This window comes from Marmota flaviventris, chromosome X, assembly GCF_047511675.1.
Source record: "Marmota flaviventris isolate mMarFla1 chromosome X, mMarFla1.hap1, whole genome shotgun sequence".
Lineage (NCBI taxonomy): Eukaryota > Metazoa > Chordata > Mammalia > Rodentia > Sciuridae > Marmota > Marmota flaviventris.
Window position 1 is genome coordinate 127,829,922 of NC_092518.1, and position 27,748 is coordinate 127,857,669.

Consider the following 27,748-nt stretch of genomic DNA (forward strand, 5'->3'; position numbering starts at 1 on the left):
AGCCTGCCATTTGTGAATTCTGTGAGCCCTGGTTGTTTTTTGCTTCTCTTTCCCAGTAAGGGTGGCTGAAGTTAGGGTGATAGGACTAGATGATCTTTAGGACAAGTAGCCCTCTCCCTTGACCCACAGTGGCAACACGTAGAGAAACATCAGTGTTTCAAGCAGTCGGCTGGAAAGCACACTGGGAACTTAGCAATATTTGGTCAGCCAACGCCCAAGGCTCCTTTCAACCCTAAGAAGGTGAGTGGAAGGTGAGTCCAATCCCCAGCATTCAAATAAATGCAGAAAGAGCAACCTGTGGCTCACAGCTATAATTGTGAAGGTCATCTGTTCCTGGGTAAAAACGATTCTGAATTATCTTAGATCTTTGCTACACCTAGCCTTTCAGCACTGTGAACTGTGAGGCTTCCCTTTCAATATCCTGAGAAGGGCATGGAAACTAAAGTCACAACACTGAAGGGCAGTTGGTGGGCTGCAGTAACTGTGGTTCCGACTGCACCTGTATACCTGTGAGCACACCTTTGGCAATGGGCCTTTTTCTCCTCCTCCAGTCAGGCCTGGAATTCATTTCCCCACGTACTGACCCTGAGTGGCTCTATGTGACTCCTTTTGGAATAGTGTGTTTGAGGCATGTCATTGGTCACCTTCCTAGGGCCTGCCTGCCAGGGAAGATGGCTTTTCTTAGTTTCTGCCCTTGTTCTGTCAGCAGCTGGAGCTCTCTGTGCTATGAAGAATTCCAGAGTGAAAGTTCAAGTGCAGGGAGAGACCCGCCAGCCTGGCTGTTCCTGCCTTTCCTTCTGGGATCTGATATTCTAATGAGATGGGCTTCTGAGTCCAGCCCACGTTCCCTGACTGCAATGGCATGAGAGAGCTCAGGTTGGTCCAGCAGGGCTTTGTGTGATCCTCAGGTGAGCACAGGTAGCCCACTTGTGATCCTCAGGTGAGACTACTTGTTTTCTTCAATGTGCTCAATTACATTTCACTTCTCTCAGCTTTTGTTATTCATCTACAAATGTGATAAAGCAAAGATGACCCAAATAGACTACTTAAAATAGAATGTTTTAATAAATCTGTAAGAAATAGACGACTTGAAATACCCTTTAAAATGATAGTCAGTTGCACCTATAAATGCAACCTTGTGTGATAGAACCAAAATCACATATAAAATCATGTTTCAACAGTTTTTACCATTCTAACTTGACTAGCCTGGAAAATTTTTTATGCCTTAATCAATAAAATATATCAGTTACCAGTCAGGGAGAAATACTCCAAAATTATTCATGGAACTATTACTTTATTGAAATACAAAGGAAAAATTTAACAAATTATTTAGTATACACAGAATTTTTTGAGCGGCGGGGTATCAGGGGTTGAAGTCAGAAGCTCTTGGCCACTGAGCCACATCCCCAACCCTATTTTGTATTTTATTTAGACCTAAATAAAATACAAAATAGGGTTGCGGATGTAGGTCTTTTTGCTGAGACTGGCTTTCAACTCATGATCCTCCTGTGTCAGCCTCCCGAGCTGCTGGGATTACAGGTGTGCCACCGCATCCAGCCCAGAACTTCTTTTGATAGATGCAAGTTATTTTCTCTTTCTTCAACCTACTCAAAATACATATTTTTGTCCATCCTTCCTGCAGCATCATATCATATTCACTAAGGTTCTTATAGTGCAAATGTGAATTCTCCAACTTTTGTGATTCCTTTCCAGATTGAAAAGCAATGAAACTAGAACCATCCAATCAGTTTTGGAATGACTACAAAAATCAGAATTGGCTTGAGATTGTATTAAAATCTGTGAATTTTCAATCCATCAATATATGCTGCATCTCTACATTTAATTAGGAATTATTTAATTTTCCTACTGACTGCTTTTGAGTTCTGCAGTGAAGTGTACTAATGGATGTCTTTATCTTCTCCACCCCTTAGGTTTAAAGTTAAGTAGGATCACCACAAGATGCAGAAGAGTCTACGTGATCCTGAGAATTGATTCTATCATGTCCTTCCATCCTTTCAATAACTTGTAAAATAATACAAATTAAAAAGATTAAGAGCGTCTGGCATGGAGCATACTCAATCCTCATTTGGGAAAAATGCCATGTATATATTAGCATATTTTACAGAACATATAATACAAATATTATGTGCATATTAACATACAATATTCATAATATACAATATGAACATATAATACTATGTAGAACATGTGATATAAAATGCCTTTTTTCCTAAATTCGCATTTCCTATGCATGATCTCTTAGAAAGCACGAATGTACCTCGCACTAAAGAACACGTGCCTAGGTTCCCAAAGGTATCTCTGTACTTGCATCTAAACCCCCAAGAACACAACATTTGCAGTATGTGTTGTACATGACTCTTCAAAAAGTTGCCATTTATATTTTAGGCCACATGAATGACATTCTTGTGAAAGGCAGCACACACTTTTGCATTGACACCAAGACTGATGCGGAGGAACTGTGCAACATCTGCCCTCACTGCCCTCCCTCTCTCAATCTTCTTTGAATGAAGGCATACATTTTCAGTTTTTGTTTCTTCCTCGAGGTGAGTATATTTTGTCATTTTGGTTGTTTCGTTAGAAAGACATTTCCAGGGACCGGGGCTATAGCTCAGTGGTGCAGTGCCTACCTAGCCACGTGCACATGTGAGGCACTGAGTTGGATTCTCATATTGGGTCCATCTACTACAACATCAAAAAGTTTCCATTCCTTAAATGTCACTGGTTAAGCAATGACTATAGCAGTTAAAATTCTTTCTTCCTAGCTACAGCTGGTCATTTATCTATAACCTATTTATAAAATTGAAAACACTAGCATCTATCTCCTCATAAGTAAGTAATTTCTATCGTGTCCCTTCCATTAAAGACTTCCAACCTTAACTAGAAACAAATACCTTGGGGTCTATCATGTGTAAAAGAATAATAGAAGCTCTGGAAGATAGTCTCCCAAAATGGGAGAAGTTGAAAAGTAAATTTTTCATAGATAAAAATCTACAGAAGTACATAAGTGTCCAATATCAAAAGACTTCTTCAAATCAGTAAGATACAGTAATAACTTGTTCAAACATAGAAAGATGAGTGAAATAAGTAATTTGTAGAGGGATAAAGATAATATCTCTTACGCTAAACTTTATCCCTTTCCAGTGAGTTCATGAATGTCTTGATTTTAGAGCTTGATTTATTGACATCTTTTCTCACAGGTGGTCTATCTGATTAAAACCCTGCCATCAAGACCTTATAATCTATCATCTTATTCATGAAGCCAGGAAAGGGATATTATACATTACTACTTACATAATCACAGGTAGAAGACTAATAAGTCAAAATAAATTTCAAACTAGCCATTAAACACTAAAATCCTGAAAATTCCCTTAGGATTATTTCTTCAGGAATTGCAATTATGCCACCTTTCCTATAAACCTCATTCATTTCATTTTATAAAGGAAGTATATACACACATGCTACATGTATACATACATCTGGTGTCTGGTGGAATCATACACATTGTATACATATGGGGTGTTTGTGCATATATGTGTATTGGAACACATAGCTAAAAATGAGGAACAGAAAAATCCTGACTTCTCAATATTTCATTAATGCATAAAGAAATCTATTAACCAACATTTCCCAATAGTCTGGGGTAGATTGTGGAAGGAGGAGTTCAGGCCAGAGTCTAGTTGTAAGTCTTCCTTGTGGCCAAATAGCATTCTACCATGTCTATTTTCTTTATCCACTTATCCATTGGTGGATACTGAGGTTATTTCCTTATCTTAGCAATTATGAACAATACTATGATAAAAAATGGGTATGCAGGCATTTCTTTATTATATTGATTTTCCTTTTTTAATATTTTTTAGTAGTTGTACGTGCACATGTGGTGCTGAGGATCTAAGCCAGTGCCTCAGGAGTGATAGGCAATCACTACTAGTGAGCCACAATCTCAGCCCTTCATTTCCATCTTATAATATATACCTTGTAATATAATTAACTTTTTGTTACATAAAATTGTACAAATTTATAGGATTCCACAATGCTTCAGTATATGCATATACTATGCAATGTTAAATACTTACGTTAATCATGTTAAATATTTATGTCAACCATTTTTCATTTATTCAAAATTCATTCTTCTAGGTTATAGAAAACATATAGTACATTATTTTTTTTATCTGTGGTCACTGTACTGTGTAATATAACACTGACACTTATTTCTCCTGTCTAAATATGTAGCCTAATAAATCAAGCTTCCCCATGCTTCTCTCTGCAGTACACTTGAACTATTTTAGATTACTCATAAGTGAGATCCTGCAGTGTTTTTAATAATCTTCAGGTCTATCCATGTGGTCACAAATGGCATTTTTTATGGCTGAATAGTATTCCATTGCATGTACCACATTGTTTTAATCTATTTAGTTAGTGGACAGTTAACTAAATCTATATCTTGGCTACTTTAGTAATGAATATGGGAGGGCAATAAATATTTCATCTGCTTTGGATATATATTCAGTACTGGGATTGCTGAATCATGATACTTTTATATTTCATTTTTAGGGGAGAACCTCCATAATAGGCATGTATTACCTTTAATCTTTTTTCTTATAGCTGGTGATATTTGGGGGGAGATGAAAAAATAATGGCTAAAGGATATTATATATAATTACAGTTAGATAATAGGAATAAGTTCAAAAGATCTATTATACAGCAAGGTGTTACACAGCAAGGAGACTATAATGATATATTGTATTCATGAAAAATGCAAAGAGTGAATATTATTTACTCTCATCAACATACTAGTGAAGTAATTCATTTATTAACTACCTTGATTGACCTAACCATTTTTCAATGAATGTATATTACAAAATATCATATTATATACAATGAATGCACATATTATCCGTCCATTTTTTTAAAAAACTATATTTTATAAAAGGAAATAGAATTTAATATGCATTTATGATTAACTGAGGATTGAATCCAGGGATGGTTACCATTGAGTTATATCCCCAAGCCCTTTTTATATTTTGAGACAAGAGTCTAGGCTAAGTTGCTGAGGGTAGCCTCAAACTTGTAATCCTCCTGCCTCAACCTCCCAAGTCATTGAAATTACATGCATATACAATTCTTAAAGTAACACTTCTCATTAGTATGAAAAACCTTATTATTTGTATTATTTTTCTTTACTCATCATTAATCCCTGATGCTTGTCTTTCTTTAACACTCATTCCACCACTGCTTTTCCTAAAGAAGAGAATGCTTAATACTACCTTCCTTTTCATAATAATCCACTTCCATAATCTTAGGTAGTTACTCTAGAGATTATTTCAAATTTTAGGACAGAATTTTGCCAGAAATTGACTTTAAAAAATGAAAGAATGACCTGATAAATCTGGGGTGGCCAGATATGCTGCTTTGATCAAAAAGCAAAGCTTCAGGGCTGGGGCTGTGATTCAGTGGTAGAGCACTCACCTAGCATGTGTGAGGCCCTGGGTTTGACTCTCAGCACCATATAAAAATAAAAGGTATTGTGTTCAACTACAACTAAAAAATAAATAAGTGAAGCATCAGTAATTTTAACAATCAAAATGTGAATAAATGAGAGAAACAACTGGGTAAATTAGTAGTCAGCTAATGTCCTCATGGAAAAAGTATAAAAATACTTAAATTTAATTTCACAGGAGGGCCATGCAAGAAAAATGTATGGATGAAAGAAAATTCCAAACAGGCCAAAGCCTTTCCCCACATACCCTAATGATGGCCATCTTCCAAAAAGCACTTACTATCTGGCTCTGGACTGAAAATGTGGCCCCACCAGCAAAGGCACTATTCTGGAGAAAAGAGAAACCCAGAATGCAATGTTAGAATTTCTTTTACTTTATGTAGCATTTGCTGAATTATGTAGTAAGTTGAAATATTACACCAAAAATATTTTCAAGGAAGAGTGTGATCTAGGACATTTTGTAGCACTAAATGGAAAAATTCGTACTCATTGTCTGGGGTAGCCATAAATTCATGAACAATGGTGACACAGCTGTGGCATTTGTTGAGTTTTGAATATGCTTGTAACAGATGCTAAACATACTCAGGTCAGAATCTCTGAAAAGAAGACAAAATTGAATCTCTTTCAGTCTTCCAAGGCTCAAAAGACAGAAACCTGCCAATCTCTCAATCAAATACCCAATTGGGCCATGCCAAAACAAAGGCCTAAAAAGAACAGCTGTATTACCTCTTGACAAACTGAAGGCATCATGAATATAGCTCAATCTGTGATTGAATTGAGGTGATTTGTACCTCACAATGTTTTTCTAACTGTGCAAATAGAAAATTGTTTAGGTTAGAATAAGTCATCTGTATCCTCTATAATTATTTTACAACAAAATATTTTACATACACGAAATTGGCTAGAGATGATAGAAAACAATCTGGAAAAAAAAAAAAAAACAATTGTAGCTTGGTACCAGTCTCTTTAAAGTTTTATCAGAAAATGAAATGCAAATTTGTTCAAATATTGTCATTGACTGATTTTGTGCTACACAGTTAAGAATTGAGTATTTGGGTCAGAGATGGTACAGCTGGCAAAGTGTAAAATATTTACTATTTTGTTCTACTTACTATGTTGTTCTTTACAGAAGGTTAATAACTCTTGTCATAGGTTGTTCACTAAAAATAAAATACATTTATGTATTGAAAACTTGGTCTGAAAGTTAAGTTCATCCCTCCACTTTTTCTTTTGCACATGCTTGCTTGACTTTAATCTTCTGCCATGTATGATACAGTAGAAACACCCTTGCCAGATGTTTCTCTATAGTGTTTTACTTCCCAGCCTCAAGAACTATGATCTAGCAGGCACAGCTGTGCATGCCTGTAATCCTAGTGACTCGGAAGACTGAGGCAGGAGGATTTGAGTTCAAAGCCAACTCAGCAACTTAGCTGGTCCCTAAGCAATTTAGTGAGACCCTGTCTGAAAAGAAAAAAAAAAGGCTAGGGATGAGGCTCAGTGGTTAAACACCCCTGGGCTCAATCCCAGGTAAATAAATAAAAAATAAAATTAAAAAATTAAAAAACTGTAAGCTATATACATTTGTTTCCTTTGTTCTATGTCTATGGTTGATTTTCATACCAACAAAGAACTAAAATATGTATCCTAGACTATTTCTGAGAAGTTATTTTGGTATAGGATTTACATTTATTCATTAAGTTGAGTAAAGCAGATCATCCTCCATAATGTAGGTGGGACTCAACCAATCAGTTGAAGGTCTGGCCTGAAGAGAACAAAAAGGCCCATCTTCCTTTGAGTTAGTGACAATTCCTACTGCCTTCTGCCTTCACATGCCATACCTTCATCTGTTTTCTCCTGGTTTTGTATTTGACTACATAATGGTTGTAATTCTCTAGCATTTGAACTTGGACTGTGTGTATACCATCAGCTCTACTGGGCCTCTAAGGTTCCTGACTAATTACCTTATAGATATTGGAAATTACCAGCCTCCATAATTGTGTGAGCTGATTCATTATAATAAATCTCTTGATTTATAAATTAACTTATAATTTTATATATACACACATATACACATAACCTTGCATCACTACATTCAATCACAAAATACTTTGGACATAACTTTCCTATGTTTATATAATGAGTACATGACTGGTGTACTCTACATCATGTACAACCATAAGAATGGGAAGTTATACTCCATATATGTATAATATGTCAAAATACAATAACTTTTTACGTTGTGCCAGGGGTCAAACCCAGTGCCTCACACGTGCTGAGCAAGCACTGAACTACTGAGCCGCAACCCCGGCCCCCTGTCAAAATACATTCTACTGTCATACCTAAAAAGAACAAATACAAAATTTTAAAAAGACACAGGATGGGGCTGGGGATATAACTCAGTTGGTAGAGTGCTTGCCTCGTATGCACAATACCCTGCACCACAGGAAAAAAAGACAGGAATATTCAAAGAATGAGAGCATCTAATCCTTGAGGAAAGAGTTAGCATCACTCTAGGAAAGGGTTAAAGGAGTTTTAAATGAAGCAATGTACTTGGACTACCTAAAGAAAAGGCTTAAAGAAAAGCAGATAGGTCTGCACTTTTCAGGATTGTTCTTAATACTTGGTTTGTGTAGAGAAGAATGACTAGGACATATAAGAAAAGGAGAATCATTCTCATTCCTTGTGTGGTCAGTTCTTGTGTGGAAAAATAGTACTAACTACCCAAATACCCCAAAAACCTACATAAGAGACTGTTTCTGGAGACCCTGATTCTGAATCAAGTTTCTGAATATGTGCATCAGAGTGTGGAAGTGGGCCACCACTGAATGTTTTGATATCAGGGAGTGCACTTGTGAGACAGACCTTCCACTTCTTATTACCAGTGCAACCAAGAACGTTGCTCATAGTGCACATTACTCTACTCAGAAAGGCGCCATTCAAATATCAACTGATGTGAACAATGCCTTCCTGAGTATAGTACTGGACACAGAATATCTGAAGGAGGGATCTAGTACCTTATTCCCTAGGTTTTAACCCATAAAAAGCTCTTAAAATGGTTGCACGAATTAACTAGTATTCAGGAGTGGAGACTGTAGAACCTATGTGTAGGTAGCCATATTCTCTCCCCAGGGCCAGTACTGAGGTTGTATATGTCATGCATTACCTCACTCTAAGAAGTGCCAATCATATTTATAGCTACATGAATGGCACTTCCTGAAGTGAAGTACTACACACAGCATGACTGGTGGTGGGTGCCCTACCCAAATCCCCCACACTAACATACTGTCCATGAGATAAAAGGAATATTGTCAAAAGAGCAGGAAAATGTGTCTTACCTCTTTTTTCCCTTCTCTTTCCCTGAGTATTTATCCCTTCACCTGCTGTATATAATGAAGCAAATAGATTTTAGGAATGAGAGAATAAGCATCCCCCCTTTTCCCTCTTTCTCTCAGACTTAGTATACTCACTTGTTTTATTCTGCTGCTTTTAATGTAGCTGGTTCACAAAAAAAAAAAAAAAAAAAAAACTATGCCTCAAAGTCAATTCTTAGGTACAGAGAAGGACTCTAGTCATTTACCATATCTAGATATTACAGTCCAGACAGGGCTCAGAAAAAGTCTGGAAAGAATTACCTTCTAGCAAGCTTTAAATTTCCTTATTTTACCATGTGGAACTTGGCTTGTCACTCTCTAGTCAGAGATGAAGGCCTGAAGCAGAAGCAGCAGCCACAGAAGCCATATACTTAAAACCAGGATCCACACAAAGAAATACAAGCAACACATGCAAAAAAAAGCAGATAACAAAAAAAATCAGCAAATAACACAAAATAGTGCAGTGCAAATAATGGAATCTTTAATTTATTCAGGAGGCTGCTTCAGCAATTTAGCAAGGCCCTTTTCTCAAAATACACAAAACTCTCAAAACAAGCAAAGCCCTCACCCAAAAAAAGCCTCCCAAGCAAACAATAAAAAGCAATGTGATAAATAACCAAATAAAAATGAAACGTACAAAGAAAAAGCACACAACACATCCTCACACATATATAAATAAAAACCCTCCAAAACACACTAAAAGTTGACTTTACTCCCTAGTCATTCTGAACAAAATCTGAGAACAAACTTCAAAGGAATTCTTGACGCAACCTAGCACACAGCTGGGATAGAAGATACTCACTGCACAGGGAAATGCTGAGTGGAGAATTGTGGAGAAAATCCATGTGGCACTCTGGTAACAATGGTAGGAGACCAAGTAGAGAACATTTCTTCCAATTTCAGTCTGAATTTCCTCATGGCTTTAGGTGAGGTGAGATTGGTGACCATTTAGAGAACGACAATAAAATCCACAATTATCAGTGTCAATTAAATACCCTGACACGGTTTGAAAGAGCTTGCCTAGGAGGTGACAAGTCAGATTGTCAGGTTATATACCATGCCTTGATATAAGAATGCTACATTTATACTGTCCCCAGTTTTGCTTCCTATGACCTGCAGAGATTGGCTCTCCCCCTCCTCCTCTCTCCTCCTCACCCTCTCATGTGTGAAGGTTCTGGATTAAGAAGGGTTACCTCAAACAAGTAAGAGAAAAAGCAGTACAATGTTTCCTTATTTTCAAGGTTTTTGAGATGAATTTCCTCATTGTTTCATCCTTCTACACAAAATTCAGAAAATTAAAAATATTACTAGATCTATTGTACAACAATTTTCTATGTACCACCTTAATTCTTTACTGATTTGATGATCAGAGAGGATGCCAAGCAATATGCAGAGAAATATGGAGCATCTAGGCTCTGTGGAATTAAGTAGTTTAAATCCAGAGAGTAAAGGGCCACTGAATTCAGCAGGGGAATTCTAAATTAGAACAAAATCTGGGCAATATGGAAATATGAAAAATGAGAACAAAGTAGCTGACTACTTTAGGTTCTTCAGAAAGAAGCTTTGAGGCTACAGAGAGGCCAAAATTCTTATTTCCACTTTCTCTTCCAAAATTCTTACTTCCAGTTTCATTAGGCTTTTATAGACAAATCAGATGTAAATTCCTTAAGAATGTATACAAGAAGCTTTTCCAGGGACCCTTATATGCTGGTTCTGCTCTCAAATGTGATTCTTAAAGAGTTCTTTGAAATAGCACATAGAAGGGCAGCTCTGTACCTAAAGCTCCTACCCTACCCCCCACAATTATCACGTGTTCATATCCATGTTGTACATGACTGGATCTCAGAAAGGCAAAATATAGTTTGTCTGAGCCATACATTCTTTTGAATTAGCCACTGCATACAGGGTCTTAATGATAGTTCAAGACACTTCTCATTCCATCTCTGGCAACTTTGACCTAAAGTCCTATGAAACCACTTGTTTAACTGCACTTTCTCTTACATCCTTCCTTAAGTATCTCATCACATGCTCCATCTTTAATGTGCCAGGTTTCAGAAGCAAGGTAGAATACAGCCTCATTCTGTTTCCTCTTTTTGAAGATCAATGTTTATCTAAATTATGCTTTCTTTAAATAATTATTGACATTAGGGATGGTTCTGTTCTGCTACTCCCAAAGGAATTCTTCAGTAGAAAGACCAAACAGACCTTTTGGCTCCTGCATTGCAAACTGCCTGGTACCTCTTCCAGTGTTTCTTACCTAAACTCCAATGAGCAGAGAAGCCAGTGAAGAATGTCAAGAACCTCCTTGGAAAGAAGATTAGAAATGTAGGTGGTAGGATGGGAAGATCAGAAAACCCACTTCTTTCTCGAATGCTGGAGGAAAAAAAAAAAAAAACACTTCTTTCTCAGATGCTGGAGAAAAAATAACAGTTCACATAAATAAGCAGAAATAGTTAACAATATAGAATTTCTGAATCTGTAATATTGAATAAGAACTGCGAATGAAATGATCAGCAATCAGAAGTGTGTCGCCTTAAATAAGGTCTTGCTCAAATGCAGAAACTACATCTGCTGGCCAACAGGTAAAAATACTAATGACACCACCAAAGCCTAATTCAAATGTAAAATACCATGAGGCTTACTTCCTCTGTCCCCTCCTTTGTCCCAGAGACAGAAAATAAAATGTGGGAAAACTGCAAGGTAGGAGCAAACTGGATGGGAGTTAGAAGAAAACTCAGGCCAAAAGACACATTCAATATTTTTTAATGCCTGTTTTACATAGCTTTGACCAATGATTTGTGTTTATTTTTTGCTTAGCACTTTAATTTCCGAGTTTGGTCCCTTGCTTTTAAACATCCAACAGGCTAGTTTCACCTGTCTTTAAGTAGGAGTACTGGGTTTTAACTTTAAAATGTCCATAATTTCACAGTTCTTTAGCACTTCCATTTAATTGGGGTCAGTATTAGTACTGGAAGTCTGTCCTATAGGTGTGGAGATAGAATCAGTAGGCCAGTTACAAAGTTTTTTACAAAATAGAAAAAACTGAAATTACCAAGAGAAACATTAGTGATCAGAAAGACTGATTTCGTGTATAAATGCATCTCATTGATATAACAAAGGCTTTATGTACTAAAATAGACGTAAGTTACACTTGAAATGGATAATATATAAAAGATAGCACTTACTGGTTACCTTGCCTGCATTAGACCTACACAAATTTTCATTTTACAAACTTTTGATTACAGACAAAGCTTGAAAATTTAGTTCTCAGATGTACACATCTCTTGTCAAACATATCCAAGGTGTCAACTATATTGTAATAACCTGAAATAGTAAAGGTTGTTCACATCTAACTAGCTGTAGAACTATCACTTAAAAGACCTCAAACAGTTTCCTTAATAAAACTTAAACCAACATAAGAAATTATATTGATGAGTACTATCAATGTTTTAAGAAACACTGTTGTTAAACCTAGAGAACTAGTTTTGTTTCTATCAGTACATTAAAAATTGTGCTTAGAAAAACCCTTAACTTTAATTGTGCCATTTATAGCCATCTTAAATCACATATAAACTTGCGATTCATCTTTCATAAACCTTCAACTTGAACATTTTACAACTTGTTCACCCAACAACATAACCAACATAACCAAAAATATATTGCCATATTTATTACTTTCTTATCTTTTAAATTTACATTTTGAAACATCCTTATAAAACTTTTGAATTCAGACAAACTACTCCTTTTTAATAAGATAAAATGCTCTTTATCGTATTTTAATTGAAATGCAGTTGAAACTATTTATGCATTTTTGCATATAGAATTAGACCTGTTATGGCTGGGGTTGGCTTAGTGGTAGAGCGCTTGGTATGTGAGGCACTGGGTTCAATTTTCACACCACATATAAATAAATGAATAAAATAAGATCTTTTTAAAGTATTTTTTTAGTTGTACATGGATGATATGAGTACCAGAAATATTATGGGATTGACTGTTAATTATATTAATTAGTGTGTGTGTTGAGGAAAACACTATAAAATGTGCCCATGATGTCATATGACCCGGACGTACAGTCCATACCTCCCCTAGTTTTCAGCTGCAAGGACTTAAAAACCCAGACTTGCAGGGGGGGCGAAGGGACTAACAGGACATAGAGTTTAAGTTTTGCAGTTCATATCACATCATGGGAACATTGCTTGTAGCCTTTTACTCAACATACATGCTAATTATTTTTTTATTTAAAATTACTTTAATTGACACATAAATAATGTACATACTTATAGGTAACATGTGACGTTCCAATATGTGCATACATTGTGTACTGTAAGTGTATTTTATCTCCTCAAACATTTATCATTTCTTTGTGGTTAAAAACATTCAAAATCTTTTTTCTTGCTTTTTTTTGACATATACAGTATATTATTGCTATGTATAGGCACACTAGTGTGCAGTAACTGATCAGAACTTACTTCTCCTAACTGTGACTTAGAACCATTGATGAATATTTTCCCAAATCTGCCTACCCACCCTTTACTTTTCTCATCTTCTGGCAACTGTTCTTCTATCAACTTATATAAGTTCATTTTTTTATATTTCACAAATAAGTAGGATCATACAGTATTTGTCTTTCTGTACCTGGTTTATTTATATGTCACTAGTACTATCTAACTCAATTCAAGTTCACAATATTCTTCTGCATGAACAAGGCACTTTAAGCATAGGGGTGCCACTGGGAGCATTGTTACAGGTACTGAAATGTATAAACAAGATTTAACCCAACACAGAGTAATTTTCTATTTTTATTTTCCAAATTGGATTTGCTTTAGAAGCCAGAGAAATTGAAGAAAAAGTTATCCTCGTAAAGGGTGGTGTTCATATTTGCATATTATTTGCATATAGCAATGGTGCAAAAATATAACAATGTAATTATATAGTCTCTTCCAGTTCCACCCATTATTTTTAAAAATATTTTTTAGTTGTTGATTTTATGTGGTACTGAGGATCAAACCCAGTTCCTCATACATGTCAAGCAAACAGCTCTACCACTAAGCCCCAGCCCCACACCTGTGGGAATTTTAACTTTGTAACCTTACTCTCAGGGAAGACCCAGAACAATCTTAAACTGTTTTCTCAGTTATTAACTTATAAAAACACATTTGATGAATCCAAATGTTACGTTATGAAATAAGAATTCAAAAGTACTTAAATTTGTATTTAGCAGCTGATGCTTTAGCATTTTAACTTCGCAAATAAATCAGATATCTTTAACAAACATTTATGAATATTAATCCCACTTATAAAAATTGAATTCAGTGCTGAGGTTATAGCTTGAGGCAGATTTCTTGTCTAGCATGTGTGAGGCATTGGGCTTGATCCTTAGCACCACATAATAAAGGCACAGTGTCCATCTAAAATTATAAAAAAAAAAAAATTAATCTGCCTATTTTTAAATTAGGTTACCCATGAAAACTAGATTTAGTTAACAGTATAAGCCATCTTTTCCCTGCTAAAGAAAAAGCCTAGAAGCAGTTGGACATTTTATAAAAATCAAACCCTCATTTTCCTTTTTTTTTTTTTTTTTTTGGATACTGGGGACTACTGAGCCACATCCTCAGCCCTATTTTATATTTTAGAGACAGGGTCTCACTGAGTTGCTTAGCTCCTTGCTTTTCCTGAGGCTGGCTTTGAACTGGAGCTGCTGGAATTACAGGCTTGTGCCACAACGCCCAGCTATAAATTTACCCTTCTTTTAAGTTTTAATTAAGTCATGTGAACTGAAATAGTATTTGAAATCTATAAATTAATTTTCTTTTATTTTTTTTTTAGTTGTAGTTGTACAAAAAACCTTTATTTTTATGTGGTGCTGGGGCCTAGGGCCTCTCACGTGCAAGGCGAGTGTTCTACTGCTGACCCACAATGAGCCGATTAAATTTTTAGATACTAATTTATAAGCCAATTTTGATATCTTGTACACGATATGGATATAAGCACATACGTAGACAAAACAATTTAATACACAGGTGTGCACACACATAAAACAGGATAAAACATCTTCAAGATTGTTAGCAGGCAATAGATCTGCACAGGTAAGAGAGAATAGCTACAGCTGTTTAGAAATAAATTATGGTTTTAAATTTTATGATTCAAACAGCAGGCCTGTACAGCTGGAAGGTCTCTTAAGTGTCCACAAAAGGCTTGGGACCTGGAACAGTTGGCATTTCTAAGATCCCTTTCCTCATTTCCCCTTTTCTGTAACTTACATAGAAAGCATAATCCCAGAGTATGAAAGTGCCACAATGGTTGTGGATTTAAAAATGGCACTTACTCTAAATTAGGGCCACAAAATTCCTGTCCTAGTTGTTGTAAAAGGAATCATAAATATATACCCAGGGATAATGTTCTCACTGTAAATAGACCCAAGATTTAAGACCCTTAACCTAGTAGGTAGGGGGGCAGCAGGCAAAATGTCTTAGAGAAATAAAAATGAGATATATGGGGATGCTGCAATGCAGACAGAGAAATGGGCAGCTCACACCCACTCTGGTGGATGATGGGCAGGGCTCTGCCTCAGAGTCCTCAGATCTCATTGAAAAGTTACCTCAGCCGCTGATCCAAGGAGTTACTGAGTAAAGATCTTCCTCCACCATTGGGTGAGAGGCCATGAAGGTGGAGACAGAGCTTCCATGTGCAATTGATTCGTTTTCAGCCATCTCTAGTGACCCTGCACTCACAACAGGGAGTAGCATTGGCCAGAGACTTAAGGTGCTTCTAAGAGCATCATTCTAAACAGAGAAAAACTAAAGGCATTCCATCTAAAATCTGAAACAAGACAGGGATGCCCTCTCTCACCATTCCTATTCAACATAGTTCTCGAAACACTGACCAGAGCAATAACACAGACGATAGAAATTAAAGGCATAAAAATAGGAAAAGAAGAACTGAAATTAGCACTATTTGCAGGTGACATGATTCTATACATATCGGACCCAAAAGGTTCTACCAAGAAACTTCTAGAACTACTAAATGAATTCAGCAAAGTGGCAGGATATAAAATCAACACTCATAAGTCTAAGGCATTCCTGTATATCAGTGGCAAACCCTCTGAAAGGGAAATCAGGACAACCACCCCATTCACAATATCCTCAAAAAAAATAAAATTCTTGGGAATCAACCTAACAAAAGAGGTGAAAGATTTATACAATGAAAACTACAGAACCCTAAAGAGATAAATAGAAGAAGACCTTAGAAGATGGAAAGATATACCTTGTTCATGGATAGGCAAAATTAATATCATTAAAATGGCCATATTACCAAAAGTTATCTATAGGTTTAATGCAATGCCAATCAAAATCCCAACAAAATTCCTTGCAGAAATAAAAAAAAAAAGCAATTATGAAGTTCATCTGGAGAAATAAAAGACCCAGAATAGCTAAAGCAATTCTAAGCAGGAAGAGTGAAATAGGTGGTATAGCAATACCAGATTTTAAATTATACTACAGAGCAATAGTAACAAAAACAGCATGGTACTGGTACCAAAACAGGCGGGTGGGCCAATGGTACAGAATAGAGGACACAGAGACCAATCCACAAAATTACAACTACCTTATATTAGACAAAGGTGCAAAAGGCATGCAATGGAGGAAGGATAGCATCTTCAACAAATGGTGTTGGGAGAACTGGAAATCCATATGCAACAAAATGAAACTGAATCCTTTTCTCTCGCCATGCACAAAAGTTAACTCAAAATGGATCAAGGAGCTTGATATCAAATCAGAGACACGGCGTCTGATAGAAGAAAAAGTTGGCCCTAATTTCCATCTCGTGGGGTCTGGCTCCAAATTCCTTAACAGGACACATATTGCACAAGAGTTGAAATCAAGAATCAACAAATGGGATGTATTCAAACTAAAAAGTTTTTTCTCACCTAGAGAAATAATAAGTGAGGTAAATAGGGAGCGTACAACCTGGGAACAAGTTTTTACCCCTAAAACATCAGATAGAGCTCTAATCTCCAGAGTATACAAAGAACTCAAAAAGTTAAACAACAAAAAACCAAATAACCCAATCAACAAATGGGCCAAGGATCTAAACAGACACTTCACAGAGGAGGATATACAATCAATCAACAAGTATACAAAAAAAAATGCTCACCATCTCTAGCAATCAGAGAAATGCAAATTAAAACCACCCTAAGATACCATCTCACTCCAGTAAGATTGGCAGCCATTATGAAGTCAAACAACAACAAGTGCTGGCGAGGATGTGGGGAAAAGGGTACACTTGTACATTGCTGGTAGGACTGCAAATTGGTGCAGCCAATTTGGAGGGCAGTATGGAGATTCCTTGGAAAGCTGGGAATGGAACCACCATTTGACCCAGCTATTCCCCTTCTCGGACTATACCCAAAAGACCTAAAAAGAGCATACTACAGGGACACAGCTACATCAATGTTTATAGCAGCACAATCACAATAGCTAGAACGGGGAACCAACTTAGATGCCCTTCAATAGATGAATGGATTAAAAAACTGTGGCATTTATACACAATGGAATATTACTGAGCACTAAAAAAATAACAAAATCATGGCATTTGCAGGCAAATGGATGGCATTAGAGCAGATTATGCTAAGTGAAGTTAGCCAATCCCTAAAAAACAAATGCCGAATATCTTCTCTGATATAAGGGGGGGTGACTCAAAACAGAGCAGGGAGGAAGAGCATGAGAAGAAGATTACCACTAAACAAGGAAGAGAGGTGGAAGGGAATGGGAGTTGCATGGAAGATGGAAGGAGACCGTCATGGTTACACAAAATATATATACAATGGTGTGAGGGGGAAGGGAAGAAAAAAAAAGAGAGATAAGTGTCACAGTAGAATGGGTAGAGAATGGTGATGGGAGGGGAAGGGAGGGGAGGGGGGATAGGGAGGGCAGCAGAATACAACTGACACTAGGATTGCTGTATGTATACACATGGATATATAACCAGTGTGATCCTGCAATCTGTACACGTGGAAAAATGAGAATTCAAATGTATGATATGTCAAGATCACTGTATTGTCTTGAGCAACTAATAAAAAAAAATAAGAGAAACCTCAATTTCTAACTGAATGGATTGCCATAAACGGAGACTGGAGCAAAATCAAACCAACATTCTCTCTGCCAAGGCAGATAGGAGTTGATAAGTCTCACTCCAGCAAGGCCTTTCTCTTAGTCTTGAGGCCCACAGCCACACATTTAACTGGCTGAAAGTTTTCCAGTATTATAGAATATATAATATAGAAAGAACGTACAAAACGGAAAGCATTAGTCCATTTCACTCACCATCTGAGGATCCCTGTATGGGCCACCAAGATGAAACCAGAGTTTTCAGATGATACTACCTTCACCACTGGGCACAATCAGGAGCCACTTGTCAAAAGAAACGAACTTTATTTTTAGAACCACACACACCAAACAAAACAGCTCCTCAGGAAAAACCCTCAGAGCCTCAACTGCCACCACCGGCTTCCCACAAGCCTCTCTCTCAACCACAAGCCTCTCCACCTCCCCCCATCCTCCTGCTCTTGAGGCCGATTGGCTGGGTCGCGTGGGCGGAGCCAAAAAAGTCCCCCAATGAGCAGCTCCGTGGTCTGAAAGGGCAGGGAAACAGCCCAATGAGCATCACCGCAGAGGAGCCAATCAGCTAGATGTTGCTGGGGCGGCTGTGAGCCAATCATCAGCCGGCAGCTGGAAGTTTGCTGGGGCCCCTTCGGCTGTGGCTCTCAACAACCACTTCACCAGTTTTCTTCTGGGTTCTTGTATCCCAAAATTTGAAGAATAAAACCCAGGGACAATAATGGATGGGAGAAGTAAAGGGAACAGGATTCATTTAATCAAAAAGAGATAAAAATCCCACCTTGCAGGAGGGTGCCTGATTGCAGGCAAAATCCACTTTGGTGTAGATGCTTAGTAGCCTATGTAGTTCTGGGTTGAGCCTAGAGCAAAATATATGTTAAACAAGCATTGAAAACAATAGCGAAATCATTGGCAAAAAGCATGTAAAACAGGCATTGAAAAGTATTAAGCTTATTGACTTTGTCCTTCAGCCTAGCCTGATTATTCCTATAACTCCCTCCAGGTTCACTGCCACCTTCTGTTTTCCCACCTTTTGTTTTCTGTCTCAGGGAAAAAGGAAGTGACAAAGGAGGTGAGGCTTCAGGTCTTTTACTTTTGAAATAGGCCTTCAGGCTGCCATTAATATTTCTAGGGGTTAGCCTGCAGGTGTGGTTTCTGCTTTTCAACAAAAACTCAGTTGGAGACCTACTTCTGATGGTTGACCCTTAACTATTCTTACACACCTATTGGGGTGGGGTACCCTCTTTTAATAGTTCATCAATGTTTGTATGATATTTTTCACCTTTTTATTTTCAATATACATTGTGAAATGTTTCCGGTAAACAGTCTACAGTTTTCCTTTACATGTTTTTACTTGACTCCCTGTGGGATGCTGAACATGTTTTAGGAGTTATCTTTATTTACTTATACATTTTAAGTTTTTATCTGTATAATTTTCATACATGTAGCTCTGTTACATTAAAAACTATGTGACTTGTCACAGTCCACCAGTATTAATATTTTACTAATGTGAATGAAGAAACCTAAACATCTCAAATATCATTGTTAATGGCATGTTTTTAAATCATAAAATATTATGTATAAACTTCATGAAGATAGTCTGTTTTATATAAGTAAATAAATATGTCAGTCTTTTGTTCTATTGTTCCTTTTTGTTTCCTGATACTCTTTTATCATTTTCTTTATAAAAACGTTTTTATTAGTGCATTATACTTATATATAATATTAGACATACTCATAGATGCAAGGAATATAATTTGCTCCATTTCAGTCCCAGTACTTCCTTTTTCTTTCCTCTCCTTCCTCTTGTTTCCTTTCCTCTACACTGCTGATCCTTCTTCTATTTATTCATATATTTTTTTTTAAATTCACAACTTGTGGATATACATAAAAGTAAATTCACTGCTGTATATATATAAAGTTTAGTCAACTTCATTCTACTGTTTTTCCCTATTCCCATCTCCTCCCTCATTTTCTATTCCTTTCTTCTACTCCACTGTTCTCCCTTCAATTTCCACGGGATTCCCCTTGCCCTTTTTTTTCCTTATTTTTACCTATTATTTCCTTTTATTTAAAGAAATTCCTTTAGCCAATTTTTAAGAATATATCTGATAAACGAAAATACTTTCAGTATCCCTTCATCTGAAAATGTTTTCATTTTTCCTTCATTCCCAAATGATAGTTTTCCTGAATACAAAATTTATGATTAACAGTTTTTTTTCTTTCAGAAGTTGAAAATGGTTGTGCATATTTTCTCCCCAGCCTTCATGATTTCTGAGGAGAAATTCCTTGACATAGTCATTTGAATTGTTGTTCCCCTACAATAATATGTCATTTCTTTTTGTCTGCTTTTAAGATTTTTTCAAAACCTTGCTCTGTGTTAGTTATCAGAAGTCAAGTTATGATGTTCTTTGTCATGAATTTCATTGGATTAGTCTTATTTGGGATCCATTTAGCTTTTGCCAAATTTGCAAAACTTTTAGTCATTATTTCCTAGAGTATTCTTGTAGTAGAATATTTCTGTAACCACTCCTCATATTTTCTCCTTCTGAGAGACTCTATATATATGTTTCATATTTTATTATTGTCCCATAGGTCCCTAATTCTCTGTTTTAAAGTCCATTTTCTGTTATTCATGATGTGTAATTTGCATTGTTTGTCTTCAGGTTTATTGATTCTATTCTATGTCATTTTTACTCTTATATTGATTCCATCCAGATTTTTTCATTTGTTTTTGTCAGTCCTGTAATTTTTAAACTTTATTTCTCAGTTCTATGATTTCCATTGGTTACCCTCCTATAACTTCTGTTTCTTTGCCAAATTTTTCTCTTTTGTATTGGTATCAAGGGAATTACTAGCTGCTTGTTCAAATATTTTTATGATATTTGTTTTAAAATCTTTATCAGAAAATTCCAACATCTGATTCATCTTGATTTTGGTGTCAGTTGATTTTATTTGTTCCTTTAACTTGTGATTCTCCTTGTTATAATGGATATTTTTCTATTATATCCAGAGCATTTTTATTATTATGGTAGAAGAGTGTGTGTCCTACTTAAATCTTGTATTAGAGCAGACGATTACCTTGTTTACATTCAGCATATAGATCCTAGCCTAATTTTGTGAACTATAGTTTCAGTGACAACTTCAATTTCACAGTCTTAGTGGTGCTCTTTTGATCTGCTTGCTTCATCTGGTACTGTCTGGGCTCCCATGAGTTCCTGTTTATTGTTACTAAATTGGCTGAAGGAGTTTCCCAGGCTAATAGTTCCATATGGCAGCTCCAGAAGGGGTATACATATCCTAGGTCTACAGGAATGAAGAGGCTTTCCTGGCTCAATCTCTTGTTATGTCTGGATTCTTCCATGCAAGTGCTGTCTGTGTCTTGTGTCTCAATAGATACCAGAAGTCTTGTAATCCTCTGGACAAAGAGGCTTCCATGTCCTGGTGCTTGTTGTAGATTCCCCTTGCCAATTGTTTGTGGCTGCCTACATCTGTCAGAGAAGGAACTCTCAGATCTCAGACTGGGAGGAGGGGGAGACTTCTTTATCCAGAGACTCTGTTTTGGTGAGATCCCCTTGCCCTCCTCCCCAGTATTGCTTGGTGGAGAAGGCGAGTCTTCACCTGATAGGAAGCAGAGTATGTTCCTGGCTATTTATTGTAAGCAGGGCTTCCAGTTATAGGAGAGATTCCCTATTAATTTGAGAAAGGAACAAGATAGTTTCCTAGGTCACTTTCACCATATCCAACATAAATAATAACTTCCACTTCTACTTCAACCTTGATCCACTCAATGGATAACTGATGGTAGAGGTGGCAGAGTCCCTACTTATCCCTTCACTTCCCAAGCTGCATCTACACTTACCAACCATCTTAGTACCCTAAAACAGAGAGTGAACCAGAGATTCCTCTTATAACCAAAAAATAAAGATAAATAAATAAAAACACTTGATTTTGAAGAACATGCTAGAGATTATGGATTCTTGCTGTAGCATCAAAGATCTTTGTAGGGCTGGGCATGGTGGCCCAGCAGCTCAGGAGGCTGAGACGGGAGGATTGTGAGGTCAAAGCCAGCATCAGCAACTTAGAAAGGCCCTAAGCAACTCAGCAAAACACTCTCTAAATAAAATATAAAAAAGGAGCTGGGGATGTGGTTCAGTGGTTGAGTGCACCTGGGTTTAGTACCCAGTACCAAAAAAAAAGAAAAAATCATTGCAGGGAAATTGCCCAAGTGTGAGTGAGAGGAAAGATAGATAGGAATGATGAAGGGACCAGGGAGTAGAAGAAATTAAAAACCATGTGAAAGCAGATGAGACAGAATGAAACAATCCTTCAAGATGGGTTGTCATTTCATACTGGTCCCTGGTACTTAAGCCACTTGGTACTTTATCTGTCCTACCTGGCATGCCCTTCCTTCTGTATACTGGGTTCCACTGACTTTATAATGAAAAAAGGTAAACTACAAAAATGTTTTGTGAAAAACCCAGCAGAAAGATTTCTTTTAAAAAAGCAATGGTGAAACAAATGAATAACAAATAGATGGTAGATGGATAAATGATAGATGATATATGTAGAAATTGGTATAAAATATATTCTAAGAAATTAACTTTGATTCAATATTGTACCACATAGATATATTCAAAATATGTCATAGATTTAAATTTAAAGCCTGAAAAATAATACTTCAGAAAGAAAGCATATGACAAAATATTTGCCCATTTCAATTAAGCAAAGACTTCTTAGATATGATGTTCAAAGCAGTAACCATAAAAGGATAAAAAGAGAAATTTGACCTTATTTAAATTAAGATATTCTATTCTTTGAAAGATCATGTTAAGAGAATGAAAACATAATATATATGGGATAGAATAGGAGAAAACATTAGAAAATCACATATTTGATATCTAGAATTTATAAATAAGATTCATTGTTCATTAATAAGAAATCAAACAAAACTAAAAATAGATAAAATGAACATGTACTTCACCAACAATATAGGAATACAAATTAATAACATGTAAAGATAGCCCACTTTATTTGTAAAAAGGAAAATGCAAATAAAACTGCAATGACATACCAGGATACATCTATTAAAATTGAATATATTAAAATGACATCCAACACGAATTACTGGCAAAGCTGCAGAACAATCAAACTCTCATAAACTGGTTTTAGAAATGTAAAATAGTGAAAATTCTTTGGAAAAGAATTTGTTATTTCTCAAACACAGTAGACAGCTGTCTACTATATGATTATTTCTTATAATCAAAGCCAAAATAACTCCAAACTGGAGACAAATATCCATCATCAGGTGAATGTCTTTTATTTTAAATAATAATGTACAATATCTCCTACAACAGAATACCACTTGGCCATAAAAACTAATAAATTTTTTACTCACATTACAATATGGATGAATTTCAAGATTAATATACTGAGGGAAATAAGCCTTGACCAAAAGAAAATGGCATATACCATATGAGTACATTTTGATGAAAATATGGAAAAAAAATCTAATTTGTAGTAGATGAAAGCAGATCAGTGGTTGCCTGGGCATGTGGTAGTATGGAAAAAGGCAGGAATGAAGATCACCAAGGGGCAAGAGAAATCTTTAGTGATGAGGGATAATATTCCCTTTTTCAGTTGTAGAGACTATTTCATGGGTGTATAAACATGCTAGAAGGTATCAGATTATACACTTTATGTCCATTATACCATTTAAAAATAAAGCCACATTCGATAAGAAAAACATAAAACAATACATACACTTATATTAAACTAAAAACACCCAGAAGTGAGGGAGATGTAGAAGGGCTTAAGCAGCCATGGCAAGAGGGTGAGTGAGGAGGTTTCCAGCAAGGCCAGAACAAAGGAGCATGGAGAGTGTCTTCTTCCTGAGGTCAATTTCTTGCTTGACAAAAGTAGGCCAGTGCCCATAGACATAAGTGAGAGACCCAATCAGACAGACACTTCCATACTCATGCTCCTAAGTGGGGGGTCCAATAAAAAAAAGTAAAATGGATGCATGGACAGAGAGGGCAAGAATCAATAATAGTGAAGAGAGTGTGAACAGGTGAGGAGATAAGGAAAGGAGGAAATTCCAGAGACCATTAAAAACAACACACACACACACACACACACACACACACACACACAAACCCAGACCAAAACTCCCCGACCAGATTCCCAGCTTTTAGGGGTGCCTTGTTTTCAGAGAAGTCTGTCTCTTTTGCATAAACCTGCTGTTAGCTTGCTATCTCTGTGTCCTGTTTTTCAGTTATTTCCTGAATGAAGATAAGAACTCAGCCCCCCTCAGGGTAACAGAAGCACCATATCAACTAATAATCAACAATGCAAATAATCCCTGTGTTACAAAAGAAATCATACCATTTTGTGCCAAAATCTCTATGAATGGTAAAAAATCAAAAACAAGCCACTTATCAATCAATAATAAAGTAAACAAATAATATATTTTAAGAATCTCTATCAATGATCCTCCAAATTTAAAAATGCTTAATAAATAGGATTTAAAAACAAAAAAGAGCAGCTACACCAAAGTCCAAATAGAATCAATGCATGAACATATCAATAAAAAAACATATTTCAAGTACAAAACCCTGTAAGCATACACACAAATCCTAAAGCAAAAAATATAATACCCTAATGAACTGTCACAACTTGTACAAATCCAAAGAAACTGTACACAAAAAATAATGAAGAGCCCCACACAAATACTGAAGTAAAACAAAGAAACAAAAAAAAAAAAACCAGCAAAAGCAACAAAACAAACAAAACAAAACTGCAAAAGCAAAAAAACAAACAAAAAACAGCAAAAGCAACAAAACAAAAATCCTTTCAATAAACATAGAAACACACACACACACACACACACAAGCTGAAACAACAAAAGAACTACATGAAAAATAACAAAATACATTTAAAATCTGAAACACCCTTCAAAATAAAATACCTGGTCAGAGAAACATGCCACTCCACACCTGCCCATTCACCCACATATATATATGTACATAAGTCAAGCTGAAAAATGAACCAAAAATTAGAAAGAAACAAATGAAAATAAACATCGCAGGAGGAAATAAACACATGCACAAAAACATAACTAAAGCTCCCAATCACTGTTCAGTACAAACAAAGCACATAAATCAAAACCAAATTAAAAAAAACCTCTTAAATAGAGAACAAATAATTCTAATATAACATTCTCCAAACACCAGATAAGACATTCACTAAAACGTAAACAAAAATCCAACTTAAAAAACCTCAATCATTCAAGCAAACAAGAACAAATAAATTGGCTGGGGTTGTAGCTCAGTGGTAGAACACTTGCCTAGTGCATATAAGGCACTGTTTGATCCTCAAAACCACATAAAAATAAATAACATAATGTTATTATGTTCATCTACAACTAAAAATATTTTTAAAAGAACACAGTTTCCATGCACAATGAAATAGAAACTAAAAGCACTAAATGAAAAATGAAAACCAAAATTTTATAAACAAATACATAATACTACAAGTAAGCCCAAACATATAAGTAAAATCATCACCAAACACCAAAGGAGCATACAAATAGCAAAACTAGGTATCAGATTAGAAATAAACAAAAACATTTGAAAGCTTAAACCAAACATAAATCAGTATGCACAATGAACCTACCAACTACAGCAATTAACTTATGAACACTAGCATGGATACACATAATTCTCACAAACTCTCCAAAATAAGCACAAAATTAAATCTGACAACAATTTGCAATGGTATCATGGTTACTGATTGGCATATAACTAGGGTTATTAAACTTTCCACCCAGGAAAACTCTTAGAAGTGCTCAAGAAACAGGGAAGCAGACACCATGAGCAGCAGACATTGTTTGAACATGGGTAATTATTTTATTCAGCTTTTTTTTTTTTTTACTGCCGTGACCAAAAGACCTGACAAGAACAATTAGAGGAGAAAAAATTTATTTGGCAGCTCATAGTTGCAGAGTTCTCAGTCCATAGATGGCTGACTCCATTCCTTGGGGCTTGAGGTGAGGTTGAACATCATGGTGGAAGAATGTAGCAAAGGAAAGAAGGTCTGGATATGGCCACCGAAGCAAAGAGAGAGACTCCATTCTCCAGGGACAAACTATATACCTCTAAGACAGTCCTCCAAATGATACACCTCCTCAAGCCATACTGTACCAGCCTTTAGTTAACACTCAGTTAATCCCTATAAGGGGATTAATTCACTGTTGGGGTTAAGGCTTCCCTAACCCAATCATTTCTCCCTAAACTTTGCATTGTTTCATACATGAACTTTGGGGGGACACCTAATATCTAAACCATTAAACAGTAATAATGTAGTTGTGTTAGAAGAAAATAGAGAATTCTCTAAATAATGTAAATTTTTCCCAAGATTTTGAGTAAAGTGAGACATGTAACTGGTTTGAAATAGAAGAAAAATGCCCAAACTTCCACTTGCCCACTCAACACACTTTAGGGGAGTTGCTGGTGGGCTAGGACAGAAGTATGATTCTAACTGCCACCCCTCATCCTACCCTAGCCCACCTATTTCATGACTCTGTCCTGCAAACAACCTGCTTCCTTGTCACAACTCCCATCTTGTAGATGGTCTCCAAGGATCTAGTGCCAGACATCTTCACTCTGTGAATCTTGAATTTTCTTTGCAAAGACCTTTGTTTAAAAAGGAACAACTGAAGGAAAGTAGAAAAGACAAAGGGGACATATCATCATTCGTAAGAGCTCTTAGATAAGTACCTTTACCTCCCTTCATCCCTTCACATAATTTAAAAACTAAAATGTTTTAGAGTAAGCCAAACTAATCAAAGCAATGTTCTAGACCACTGAATAACCACTGTGGTTATACCAAATGAAAAAATAATTGATACATATTTTGAATAAATATTCAAATATTTGTAAACAATTTTATGTATAACATACAGATAACTTTGAAAAATAAGTATATATTTTTTCAAGTAAGGAAAAGTGTCCAAATTCCTGAGGAAATTTTATCTTTGATATTGACAAAGTAATTAACTTGTGATTGGGGCTGGCGTTGTGATTTACTGGTAGAGCGTTTGCCTAGCAATGTGCAAGGCCCTGTGTTCAATCCTCAGCACCACATAAAAATAAATAAAGGTATTGTGTCCAACTACAACTTAAAAAAAAAGAACTTGTGTTTGCATAAGAAAGTTTCTGAAGCTGGGGGAAATTTGAAGAGCCCCAAAGAAAAAGGTAAAGACTTAGGAGCTAAAAAGAATGTTGCTAGGAAAGAATAAATGGTGGATCTGGGGTTCAAAAATAAATCTTGTATTCTACAATTGTACAAGCTTGGAATGTTCAAAGAGAAAAAGCCACATCATCACAATTTTATTACCTGTGTGGGTATGTCTCTTTGGACAAGGACACAAATCCACGGAAAATCTGGAATGCATGGATTTTTCTGGAAGCTCTCAGGTTCTAGATCTTCCTTCTCAAGACTGGCTTATAAAAGTGGTGTTAGATTTTCATGGCTGTGACCAAAAGACCCAACAAAAACAATTTAGAGGAGGGAAATTTATTTTGGCTCATGGTCTCAGAGGTTCTGTCCTTGCTCAGCTGACTCCATCACTCTGGGTATAAGGTGAGGCAGAACATCAAAACAGAAGGACATGGTGAAGGAAAGCTGCTAAACTCATGACAACTGGGAAGCAGAGAGAGCACTTGAGGAGCCAGGGACAACATACA